Raw genomic sequence first — 14,421 nt, forward strand, 5'->3', positions numbered from 1 at the left:
GTCTTCACATAGCTCTCCACTTCATCTCTCATTTGAGGCCAATAATAAGAAGATTCAATGAGTGCTAAGGTCCTTCGCTGACCTTGGTGACCAGCCCACTTGGTGTCGTGGCATTCTCTTACCAACTTCCTTCTCAGATTTTCCCATTTAGGAACGTATAGTCTTCTCCCTTTTGTGTAGAGAATGTTGTTTTCTAACCAAAATCTTTTGGTCTTACCTTCTCTAGCCAACTCCACCAACTTCTTGGCTAATGGATCGTGATGCAACCCTTCCTTGATGGTATGCACAATATCTCCTTCAACCATAGAAATGGCCGCCAACTCAGCCTTGCGACTCAGCGCATCAGCTACCACATTAGTCTTGCCTGACTTGTATTCGAATTCGAAATCAAACTCAGCCAAGAAGTCTTGCCACCTAGCTTGTTTGGGGCTTAACTTCTTTTGAGTTTGGAAGTAGCTTATAGCCACATTGTCTGTCTTGACGATGAAGTGTGAACCAAGCAAGTAGTGACGCCAAGTTCTCAGACAATGCACCACTGCGGTCATCTCCTTCTCTTGGACAGTGTATCGCCTCTCTGTATCATTCAACTTGCGACTCTCAAAGGCAATAGGATGTCCTTCTTGCATTAGAACCCCTCCAATGGCATAGTCAGAAGCATCAGTGTGGACTTCAAATACCTTTGAGTAGTCGGGTAGTGCTAGTACTGAACCTTCTGTGATAGCATCCTTCAACTCATCAAAGGCCTTTTGACACTCCTTTGACCATTCCCAAGTGTGATTCTTCTTGAGAAGATCAGTTAATGGTGCAGCCTTGGTGGAGTATCCCTTGATAAACCTCCGATAGTAATTAGCCAACCCAAGGAATGACCTCAATTCAGATACCTTGTTTGGCGGCTCCCACTCTTTGATAGCCTTCACCTTTTCTTGATCCATGCAGAGAGTTCCACCTTTAATGATGTGTCCCAAGAAGTGGACTTCGTCCCTTGCAAAGGAACACTTTTCCTTCTTCACATATAGGTTATTCTCTCGCAAGATCTTGAACACGGTTCGTAAGTGTTCTACATGTTCCTCCAAAGTATTGCTATAGACAACAATGTCATCCAAGTAGACCACTACAAACCGATCAAGGTAAGGTCGAAAGATCTCATTCATCAAGGTACAGAAGGTCGCAGGAGCGTTGGTCAAGCCAAAAGGCATCACCAACCACTCATACGATCCATACCTCGTGACACATGTGGTCTTAGGCTCATCACCATCGGCAATTCTCACTTGGTGATATCCTGACCTCAAATCTAGCTTTGAGAACCACTTGGCTCTACCAAGTTGATCAAACAAATCGGCTATCAAAGGAATGGGGTATTTGTTCTTGATGGTTACCTTGTTAAGTGCTCGATAGTCGATGCATAGCCTCAATGAACCATCATGCTTCTTTTGGAATAAGACTGGTGCGCCATAAGGTGCCTTCGATGGACGGATGAACCCAGCATCTAGTAAATCCTTGAGTTGCTTCTTCAACTCATCGAGTTCTGGCGGTGCCATCCTATAAGGTGTTGAGGCGGGCGGCTTTGCTACTAACTCCAATTCAATCTTGTGGTCCACCTTCCTCCTAGGTGGTAGTTGTTTTGGCAACTCGGAAGGCATTACATCCTTATTTTCTTCAAGGACTTCCTTGATTTCGAGTGGAACGTCTTCTCTTTCAAGTGTTAACTCCTCTTGTAGTAGAGCCAAATATGTAATCTCTCCCTTCTTGAACCCTTTCTTGAGTTGCATAGCGGAGAGTATCGGTGGTCCTCCAACTTTAGAGACTGTAGGGACCATGCATGGAGACCCTTTCTCCATGACACATACTACGTCGTAGTATGGCATAGGTATTATATTTGCCTTCCTTTGCAAATCGAGCCCGATGACTATTTTAAAATCGTCCATGTGTGCTACTGAGAAATCCACAAGGCCTTTCCAAGAACCAAGAGTCATCTCAACCCCTTTTGCTACTCCCTTAAGGGGTTCACCCTTGGTGTTCACGGGTTTGAACCAGCCATTCTTTTCAGTGATCTTCAACCCAAGTCTCTTTGCTTCATCAGGCGTGATGAAGTTGTGTGTAGCACCAGTGTCGATCATAGCCATGACAGGTTTTTCATTGATAAGGGCTTTGACATACATCAAGCCTTTCTTTTCTACAGTGCTTGCCTCTTTTCCCTTCACAGCATTTATGTGTTGGATGGATCCAACACACTCAGTTACTTGAGTTTGGGCCTCTCGTTCCTCGGCGATAGATGCCAGAGTCCCTAGCTTGGGACAGTCCTTCATTTGGTGTGGTCCCTTGCACACGAAGCATCCTCCTTTGGGCACGAAAGCCTTCTTCTTTTCCTCGTACTCTTTCTTTGAAGAGTATTTTCCTTCCTTCTTGATTGAGAAACTCTTCCCCTTGTCTCCCCCACTTTTAGTAGAACTAGGCTTGGAAGAAGATTTGGATTTAAAGTCTCCCCTATGATACTCAGTGAGTGATTCGGCCACCACGATGGCCTCATCGACATCCTTAACATTCCTTCTTTGTAGTTCTTGCTTTGCCCAAGGTTGGAGTCCATCAATGAAGAAGAACAATGCATCCTCTGATGCTACGTTGGGGATTTGAAGCGTAAGAGTAGTGAACTCCTTTACATAGTCGCTAATCGTACTCTTGTGCTTCAACTCCCTCAACTTCTTCCTTACTTCATAAACCACATTCTCAGGGAAGAATTGTCTTTTCAATTTCCTTTTGAAATCTTCCCATGTGGCTATGTTGCAAGTACCCTTTTCCATATCTACGCACTTTCTCCTCCACCACAAAGTAGCATTATCAGAAAGGTAGAGAGCTGCGGTGCGTACCTTTATTGCTTCTTCGACCACCCCTTGGCCTTCGAAGTACCTCTCCATTTGCCATAGGAAGTTCTCCACCTCGCGAGCGTCCCTTACGCCCTTGAACTCCTTTGGCTTGGGAAGATCAATCTTTGTTGTCTCCCTTATAATAGTTGGTCGAGATTTCGCCTCCTCGAACCAAATTCGAACTTCCTCAAATAGCTTTAAGGAGTTCTCAAGCTTCTCTTCGATTTGGAGCATGCTTTCTTTGAAAGCATCTAATTCCCCCAACACGTGAGCCTCGAGGGTCTCCTTGTCATGTTCTATCCTTTGGAACCGCTCATCCATAGAGGATAGAACATTTTCCAACATAGAAACTCTTTCTTCTAAGAAGTTAGAGTCCTTACCTCTAGGCTCACTTGAAGAACGTACCTTCTTGCCTCCCCATTGAGAAGGAATAGTATCCCTTCCCCTTTGTGACTCAACATGCTCCATGGTGATATTTGAAGCCATTCCCACAAACCACTTGTGCTCCCTCTCAAACCTTGCTTGGATACCAAATTGTCGCGGTCTTGGACACACTCCAACGCTACCGTGCCGGCACTCGGACTTACTCCACCTCTTGAGCTAAGACCAAGTCAGCCTAACCCTCAATACTTAGCAAGAAAGCTAAGAATACAAAAGAACACAAGAGAAAGGAAGCTTTGGTGGAAGAATACTTTATTGCTCAAGTGTGGTTACAAATGATTCACACACACCCACACTAACTCTTACCTCCTATTTATAGCCATCCACCTCCTCAATGGATGGTTACGATTAAATCTAATCAATGGTCTAGATTAATCATCTAGAACCTTCTTTATAAATATCTATCCTACTACTACTTTCTAAATACTTCTAGATTGTTCCATACAACTCTTCATACTTTTATATCAATCCATACTCTTCTAGAATATTCCATGATCTTCTAAAGTCTTCTAGAACCTTCTAGGGTATTCCGGGACCTTCTAGAACATTCTAGAATGTTTCGGAACCATCTAGAGTATTCTCAAATACTCCAGAAAACTATACAAACACTGTTAAATCTAACCTTCTAAAAATTTACCGTGACATTCTGCTTTCTTTGATTCCGGTATGGTTCCGTTTGGCACGGGGTAAAAAAAAAAAATATTTAAAATCAATCAGTTTATATTTCAGCTTAATCGTATATATGCATGGATGGGTTGAATATGTTTTTGGTCTTTAATTATAAATATGATTCGTGTTCGAATTCTCCCTTATAGACGTAACAATTAACATTAGCTAGGGTTAAACCCCTTAAATATAGTTTAGTTTTGTGAGAAATTAGTCCTTAATTATCCTGTCGAGCAATATTGTAGATCACAAAAAAAATATTCCTATAAAATTATTGAATATTTTAAAAAGTGATTATTATAAATTGTTGTTTTAGATTTGAACTCTACAAAAGAAATTTATTTTGGTATTCTTTAAAAGCATTTTTAAGGTATTTATTAAAACTATTTTTAAATATTATAAATAAGTAATTTAAAATATATTTAGTTTATATTGATTATTTTTGTTGTCAGTGTTATATATACCTATTTTTTAAATATTCTATTAAAATTTGTAATATCACAACTTAATTTAAGCAACAAAAAGTGTCTTAGGAATAAAGCAAAGAATCTCCAGTGAGTATGATCAGTTGCTTTGTGAGACATAGAATGGTCCTAATGATCGTGACTTTAATGGTAGCCAGCAATGAGGGATTTAAGCATATGGCTACAAAGATTAGAAGGATCAATTTCATTTCATTCTCTCTGTAGAATTTTAGTAGGAAAATACAACTATATATGCAATTGATGGGAATTTAAGCATATATCATGCTTTATTCTTATAGCATATGCTTGGATCTCTTGCCAAATTAAAGCAGAAAGTAGCAGCCATGCATATTTGATATTTGGTCCTTTCAAGCCTCCAAAAGTCAAGTAACATATACATTGTCGTGAATGAAATTAATATACACTATTTAAAGGGCAAATAACCAAAATAAATCAATTGACAATTAAATTTATCGGATTACAATTTTTGGAGATTGCATACACAAATGTATTTTTTATAAAATTATAGAAATTGTGATAGGAGTATCACGAATTTCAAATGCACGTAAATCGCTACACCTCTCTAGCGATTTACGCTGAGATTCGTACTAGTCATAAATCGCGACAGGGTCCAGCGGTTTATGCATGCACAAAAAACGCCTATAAATACCAACTAGGAGGGAGTGGCATGATGGTAAAGAGTTATTTTCACAAATTCACAAACGGACATTGGGGAGAATTTTTTGGTTATAGTACATTGGTGTGGAAAAATAAAAATAAAAAAACAAGCAAAAGACACGGTGTTAAGTTCACTGATAAAGAAGTGGTGAATGTTTTTATCTGGTCAACATATACTTTGTCAGAACTAAAGACAAGTATATTGCAAAAGACAGGTTGTGTGGGGCGAAGTAGGTGAAGAAGGTGTTCTACAAGGGTTGTGGTTGTATCAACGGTATGCAGTATGAAACATTTGTGATAGGGTCGGACGAAGACATGCGGATTTTGTTTCATTGTCGGCGCAATTTTTCGGAAGTGAGAATACACAAGTTGTATGCCAAGTTGGAAGATGGTGTCGACAGTTCTGGGGCATCAGCGATGAATCCTCAGTCAACGACGGTGGGGTGCTTCTACCTCAATGCCTATCGTTGCACCTGATTGTCTGTTGGTTGAACCTCCATCTGTTCCAGTTGGGATAGCTAGGTCACCAGGTTTGATTCTCGGTCTTTTAGGTGACGATGAATCGGATCGGGTTGAAAATGCGATGCGAGAGGATGATTCGGACGATGAGCCAGCTCACATCTTGGGGGACAATGACGAGGATACTCCTAGGAACCCACCGACATGTCAGGGGCTATCCAATTTTGGGTCAAAGCATCACCTTCCACATTTCTCAATGCTGAACTTGGAAGCCGTTGGCCAACAACCGGACATAAATCCCACTTTCGAAGGTCAAACAATTCACGAGGGAAATCCTTCTGGAGAATTTCAGATTGGTCAATATTTCCAGACTAAGGAGGAAGCTATGTTGAGTGTTAAAGATTATAGCATTCGTCGTGGAGTTGAGTACCGGGTGATAGAGTCAGATCATCTGAAGTATCATGTGAGATGTAAGGAGTTCAGAAACTGCTGCACGGGATGATTCGCATCACACTTCAGCAGTGTTAGGGTAATTGAGAGGCTAGAAGGTATAACGGACCTCACACTTGCTTGGCCACTTTGATTTCGAGTGATCACCGACAGCTCGATCACCATGTCATTTGTGTAAGGATTTTTCCGTTGGTTAGAACCGATGCAACGATTACGATAAATGTATTGCAAGAAGCTACTGAAATAACCTACGGATTCAAGCCTAATTACAAAAAGGTGTAAATGATAAAACAAAAGGCAGTTGCGCAGATATATAGGGATTGGGAAACAAAATTACTAAACTTCTACATTTCAGTCTGAAACATATCTAAATGTATTTTACAACAAGTGAAAAATGTCCGACTTTTAAATTCATATGTTCTACAATATAAAATTTAAAATAATCAAATACTAAACTTATAATTTTAAATTTTAAATCTTAAATTTTAAATACAAAACTACAAAACTTATAATTTTAAATTTTAAGAATATAAAATACAACCATTAAGTTCTATTTCAAAAATTTAATCTTTAAATATTAAAAACTAAAATTATAATATTAAAATTTAAACTTAAATATTTAAAAGCTAAAATTTTAAATTTTAATTTTTAAATACGATATTTAAACAACACCCCTAGCCTTACAATTTGAACCCTATATCTTAAATACAAGAGGATAATCATTCTATTTAAATATTTGACCATACCTTTAAATTTTATGTCTTAACTTTGAAATCCTAAACTGGCCAATCCTTAATTATGTATTCTAACTACTGCAATCCGAATACTACATTTTATGTTATATGAAATTTAATAACTAAAGAAAAACAAACTTACCTCTTCGTTGATGCTGCCAGCAACGTGTACAACGCCGTTGAGTCAGTAAAGGCTGCGTTCGTCTGACGTGGTCCTGCACCTAGCTAAATCTGAATGGCCAAATGTTCTAAACCTTAAGAACTCTGTCTTTCTCACCAAAATTTTCACTCTCCCTCTCTCTCAAAATTTCAAAATGGTGCAAAGTGAATAATCTGCAACTCCCTCTAGCGTATTTATACTAAAGCATAAACCGCTACACCCCTATCGCAGTTTATGCACATTTGCCCAAATATGAAGAAACCGTTGGACCCCTGTCGCGATTTCTGACTATTACAAATCTCAATGTAAACTGCTAGGAAAGTATAGCGATTTACATGCATTTGGAATCAATGGGACCTTATCGCGATTTCTATAATTTTGTAAAAAATGCATTTGCGTATGCAATCTCCAAAAGTTGTAATCCAGTAAATTTGATTTCCAATTGATTTATTTTGATCATTTGCCCATATTTAAATGTGGAATTAATTAACTAAGCACTTATTGTTAGAATATATTAGGATAAATTAGTTTTTATTATAATTATCTAACATATCTAAATATTTATTATTTCGATTTTTTTATCATTTATAAATACTCGTATATATTGTATTATTTCATACAACTTGAACATACATATAAATCTTTTTTTATTATTCTCTCTTACCTTTCTAACATGGTATCAGAATCATAGTATCCTCTTTGAAGAAGATAGATTATTTTTCTTCCGGTGGAATCATTGTATTTTTCACACTTTTTTTTATGTATTTTTTCTTACATTTTTGTCACTCTTTTGATATTTTTTCACCTCCCAGATTAACTTATCCTTTCTATCTTGTGTCTTTTCAAGTCTAATGAATCAAACACTACTATTATCTACTACTTACCTATTCTCATAGAGAAACCAAATATTTTTCGTCATCCTTCGATATTTTACCATCTCTTCGCAGTTTGTCGCTTTTTCGGCAGTTTTCGGACAGTTCACCATCTTTTCAGCAGTTTTGTCTGTATTTTTCTTGGGGCAGTTTCGTCTGTGCTTTTTTGCGGCAGTTCTATATGCGCTTTCTTTCAACAGTTATGTCTGCACTTCCTTCCAACAGTTTCATATGCACCCGTTCCATCAGTTTATGCAATTTTTTTATTTCGTAAATTTAAATAAATTTCAAACTCATATTGTCACTTGAATTTGAAAAAAGATGTTAGAATATATTAGAATCAATTAATTTTCATTAGAATTATTTATTTTATTTGAATATTTATTATAAGATATTATATGTAGCAACCCTCAATTTTAAAAATATAAATATAAATAAGTTATAATTTATTTAATAAAAATTAGAATTCTTTATTTTTAGAAAAAAATATTTTTATTATCAATAATTAAACTAATTTTATAATAATTTAAATTTAATTAAATTTATATTATTATTATTATTATTATTATTATTATTATTATTATTATTATTATATATACTTACCGTAAGTATTAAATTGCATTATAAATTTATATATATATATATATATCTCATATTCATTGCATTACTATTATTATTATTATTATTATTATTATTATTATTATTATTATTATTATTATTATTATTATTATTATTATTATTATTATTACATGACCATCATTACTATCGCTAGTATTATTATTATTATTATTAGCTATAAAGCATAGGAGATAAAAGGTGGTTTAAACTTTGCATCAGGTTACATATATATTGTTATTATCATTATGCATTAGGTTACGTGTTATATATATATATATATATGGCATCTATATAATAAAGAAACCAAGGCGGTTTATACATAATAATAATTAAAAAAAAGGCCAAGACGGTCATATATATATATATAAACATATATACGTGAATATCGTAATAGAGGGAGGGGAGAACGTAACGAAGAGAAAAAACGTAAACTCTTCCAAACTTTCGGCTTCGATTTCTGGAAATCTATAACTCCAATAAAAAATCTAATCCGGTAAAAGTATTCGTAACCTCCTCTTCTACACGTTGACACCATTTTTGATTAGTGGAAGTTGACAATGACGTAGCTCTTCTTTTCTTTGGATTTGGCTAACGAGAGTTTTAGGAGGCAAAGACGATTCTGGACGTTTTCTTCTTCGATAGCTCGGTCAGAAAGTTTCTCCAGAGTTTTGAATATTTTGATTCCATACGAAGGTATGGTTTTGGTTTCTCGTAGATAATGTTTAATGTCACGTGAAAACTCAGGCTAGAAGACCTTAAGATAGGAATGAAATGAATAAATAATTGATGGATTTGTGTATATGGTATAAAATGTGAGGTTTAGCTATTGTCAATAATTTGCTGTTGAAGTTGGTCGGTTTGGAAAAAGATTTAATATTGGTATTTGTTTGATTATGAAATAATTTGTTACTGGAAATGATTTGAGTGACTGAGGGGTGTTTGGTTTGATAGTTGGGACCCTTGAAGGGTGGCAGAAATTTGAGTTTTAGAGGAGATATTGCCAAAATTTCTTTAAGAATTGGAGTTTGATTTGAGGTAATATTTTAAAAGAGAAAGAGATTATTATGTGGCTTGTATATTTGAGACTATTTGTTGACCCTCTGTCGCAAGATGTGACCGGGCACTTTAACTCCCCGGATTCCCCCATGGGCATGCATATAAATATGAATATTGAATATTATTGAGCTTGGAGTTTAACTCCATGGAATACTATACTATTGAGCTTGGAGTGTGACTCCATTATATTTGAGCTTGGAGTTTGACTCCATGGAATATTATTGAGCTTGGGGATGCGCGCACAGAGGGACTGTCCAATGGTTAACTACCAGGACTTGTCGGGTTGGCTGTATAACCGACAGATGAGACTCATCAGCCATAGGACAGGCATACATCATATGCATTTGTTTGTTTGCTTGAGTGTGCATTGTTTTGGTTTGCTTAACTGTTTAATTCTGCTTATCCGCTACTTGTTCTACTTGCTGTAAATGCTTCTCTACCTGTGCTTTTCTTGCTTGAACTATATGTGTATGTTTTCTAAAAATCCTTCTTGGCGAAGGTGTGAGGAGAGAGGATTGTTCCACCAATGATTCAGAGGATTAGAGGAGACAGAACGTGAATTATTAGGTTAAAGTTAGATTCAGAATTAGAATACCTTAGACAACTTACCTAATTTCTGGTTTAGTTGAATTCTTAAGCTGAAATCTGAGTGTCGAAGTTCTAGGAATGCCTCTGGCTTTCCCGAGACCTTTTATATTAACTATGCGGGCACCTTTACCATACTGAGAACCTCCGGTTCTCATCCCATACTATGTTGTTGTTTTTCAGATGCAGGTCGAGAGACACCTTGTTGAGCATTTGGGTATCCTCCTTACGAGCGAATAACTGTCTTTTGGACTGTCATATTTTGTTTTAGGCTATGTATATATGTTTATAGACTCTCCGCATGTATATTTTGTGTTTTGTCCCTCCTAGAGGTCGACTTGGAGATACAGGGGTTTATTTTGTTGTTTGAATTTTATTTTGGGTTGTATATATACATAATTATATACTCTGGTCGGCCTTAGCTTCGCAGGTCGAGTCTGGAGCTTGCTATCTGAGTTTTGGAACTCTGATATGTATATATATGTGTTCAGTTATCTTTCGATTTTACCTGTCCATTTTACGAATATCCATGCGAGTGTGTCACGATTTTCTGTTTATCAATTTGTTTAGCTTGTTCTTCGAGGCTCCTAGATATGATTTCACCCAACTATATCTATGTAGATATCATTTTCTTTTAGAGGTCGTAATACCTTGCCACCTCTGCTTTACGACTTAAGCGTAAGGCCCTGTGTGGTAGGGTGTTACATTATGGTATCAGAGCAGTTCGTTCCTATAGAGCCTGAGGGATGGACTGATTATGCTTTTGGGCATACTCTGGGTGTGTGTATGTGCTATTAGGATATCTGATTGATATATGTGGCATAAACGTTCATGAGCATGCATTTGGAACTTGAAGCATTAGACTTGCGATATTGAGACTGATCAACTTAATATCACTTGTTTGGTGTGTGAAAGGACCAGATGTCGACTCACGGACGTGGTCGCGGCCGAGGTAGAGGTAGGATAGGCACTGTTACTCCTGGCCTGGCAGGGAATGATCCAGTAGACTTCATGGCTGCCCTGGGAAATATGGCTGCGGCTATGCAGGCGACAGCCGAGGCACTGGGTAATCAGATAAACCAGGGTAATCACGGAAACAATAATGATGAGGATGGTCCCATGACACTTGCTACATTTCTAAAAGTTCACCCTCTGACCTTTAGGGGAACCTCAAATCCCACAGATGCAGATAATTGGATTCAAGCTATGGAACGGGCACTGCAGGCTCAGCAGGTTCCTGAGGAGCAATGGGTTGAGTTTGGAACTTATCAGCTGCAGGGTGAGGCTCAGCATTGGTGGCAGGGGACACGACGTATCCTGCAGCCAGATGGCGCTGTGATTCCTTGGGAGGTTTTCCGAACAGAGTTCTATAAGAAATACTTTTCTAATTCAGCCAGAAATGCCAAAGAACTTGAATTGATGCAGTTAAAGCAGGGACAGATGACTGTTGCTGAGTATACTAGCAGGTTTGAGGAGTTATGTCGCTTTTCTCGTATTTGTCAAGGTGCGCCTGATGATTTTGCTGAGTGGAAATGTATTAAGTATGAGGGAGGTCTTCGAAGTGATATTCTGAGCTTCGTTGCACCAATGGAGATCAGAGTGTTTTCAGAACGGGTAAACAAAAGTAGAGTTGCTGAGGATTGTCTGAGAAAGGCGACATCAGATAAGAGTGATCAGCGAATTTTTGTTAGGAGAGATCAGGGAAGGAACTTCGCCCCTAGAGGACAAGATTTTAAGCAAGGCGGTTACACCCCACAACCACATTTAGGTCAGAATAACTTCCAGAGATTCAGTAATAATAACAGCCAGGGAAGAGGCAAAGGAAAGCAAGCTCAGACCCCACCGAATGATTTAACTTGTAGGAGGTGTGGAAAGTACCACCCGAATACTCCGTGCAGGGCTGGTTTAGGTGTATGCTATTACTGTGGTGAAGCTGGGCATTTGTCTTGGAATTGTCCAGAAAAGAAGAAGAATCAAGAAGCTGGAAAGGCACAACATCAGGGACACGTGTTTACTATGACAGCGGATGGTGCTGGAACCGCAGATACTCCGATTAGAGGTAATCACGCACTGATAATCGAAATTTCCGACTGCCTTGCGTAGTAAATAGCACGTAGCATTCATTGTAGTACATTACCGAGTTGTGAGCCTTGTGATTTTCAATTGAGCGATCGACTAAAAACCTCCGAATGGTGAGACAGAACGATAGTTGGTCAGCCTAGAAAAGTGACTAAATTCTTGGAGAATAATAATAAGAGTGGCGCAGCAGTAGTGGGTTGAATTATTTTGAGTATACAACTTAAGTTATACATAAAGAACCGGAAATGTTGAGAGTTGTGCGGGACAGTTACCTGAAACCCAGAGATGGTAAGTTATGAGGAAGAGACATGACATAGGTTAAACTCGTAATTGATAATCGGTTATGTGTCAAAAGAAAGAGTAAGTTGTGATAGATTTAGTGTCAGAGGCTGAACCAGTTTCGATTGAATTACGAAAGGTGACACCATTAGAATCAGCAGAACCTGGGAGCTAGATGAAGCGAGTATTAGAAGCGATAAACCCGTCGTTCCAATACCAACCTTTCTGCATCGAGTTTATCTTGTATATTCCGCTTTGCGTAGACTTTTAAGCCATAAAAATATCCTGAATTTGCAAACTAAACATGTCAAATCTTACTGTTTTTCTTTGACATGTTTAAGAAGGGAAGTTACGTTAGTATGAGTCTCTTCCATTTTATATCAATTTTCGAGGGCGAAAATTTTTATAAGGTGGATAGGATGTAGCAACCCTCAATTTTAAAAATATAAATATAAATAAGTTATAATTTATTTTATAAAAATTAGAATTCTTTATTTTTAGAAAAAAATATTTTTATTATCAATAATTAAACTAATTTTATAATAATTTAAATTTAATTAAATTTATATTATTATTATTATTATTATTATTATTATTATTATTATTATTATTATATATACTTACCGTAAGTATTAAATTGCATTATAAGTTTATATATATATATATATATCTCATATTCATTGTATTATTATTATTATTATTATTATTATTATTATTATTATTATTATTATTATTATTATTATTATTATTATTATTATTACATGACCATCGTTACTATCGCTAGTATTATTATTATTATTATTATTAACTATAAAGCATAGGAGATAAAAGGTGGTTTAAACTTTGCATCAGGTTACATATATATTGTTATTATCATTATGCATTAGGTTACGTGTTATATATATATATATATATATATATATATATATATGGCATCTATATAATAAAGAAACCAAGGCGGTTTATACATAATAATAATTAAAAAAAAAAAGCCAAGACGGTCATATATATATAAACATATATACGTGAATATCGTAATAGAGGGAGGGGAGAACGTAACGAAGAGAAAAAACGTAAACTCTTCTAAACTTCCGGCTTCGATTTCTGGAAATTTATAACTCCAATAAAAAATCTAATCCGGTAAGAGTATTCGTAACCTCCTCTTCTACACGTTGACACCATTTTTGATTAGTGGAAGTTGACAATGACGTAGCTCTTCTTTTCTTTGGATTTGGCTAACGAGAGTTTTAGGAGGCAAAGACGATTCTGGACGTTTTCTTCTTCGATAGCTCGGTCAGAAAGTTTCTCCAGAGTTTTGAATATTTTGATTCCATACGAAGGTATGGTTTTGGTTTCTCGTGGATAATGTTTAATGTCACATGAAAACTCAGGTTAGAAGACCTTAAGATAGGAATGAAATGAATGAATAATTGATGGATTTGTGTATATGGTATAAAATGTGAGGTTTAGCTATTGTCAATAATTTGCTGTTGAAGTTGGTCGGTTTGGAAAAAGATTTAATATTGGTATTTGTTTGATTATGAAATAATTTGTTACTGGAAATGATTTGAGTGACTGAGGGGTGTTTGGTTTGATAGTTGGGACCCTTGAAGGGTGGCAGAAATTTGAGTTTTAGAGGAGATATTGCCAAAATTTCTTTAAGAATTGGAGTTTGATTTGAGGTAATATTTTAAAAGAGAAAGAGATTATTATGTGGCTTGTATATTTGAGACTATTTGTTGACCCTCTGTCGCAAGATGTGACCGGGCACTTTAACTCCCCGGATTCTCCCATGGGCATGCATATAAATATGAATATTGAATATTATTGAGCTTGGAGTTTAACTCCATGGAATACTATACTATTGAGCTTGGAGTGTGACTCCATGGAATATTATATTTGAGCTTGGAGTTTGACTCCATGGAATATTATTGAGCTTGGGGATGCGCGCACAGAGGGACTGTCCAATGGTTAACTACCAGGACTTGTCGGGTTGGCTGTTGATGAGCGGATAATTTA

Source organism: Arachis hypogaea, chromosome 5 (assembly GCF_003086295.3).
Source record: "Arachis hypogaea cultivar Tifrunner chromosome 5, arahy.Tifrunner.gnm2.J5K5, whole genome shotgun sequence".
NCBI lineage: Eukaryota > Viridiplantae > Streptophyta > Magnoliopsida > Fabales > Fabaceae > Arachis > Arachis hypogaea.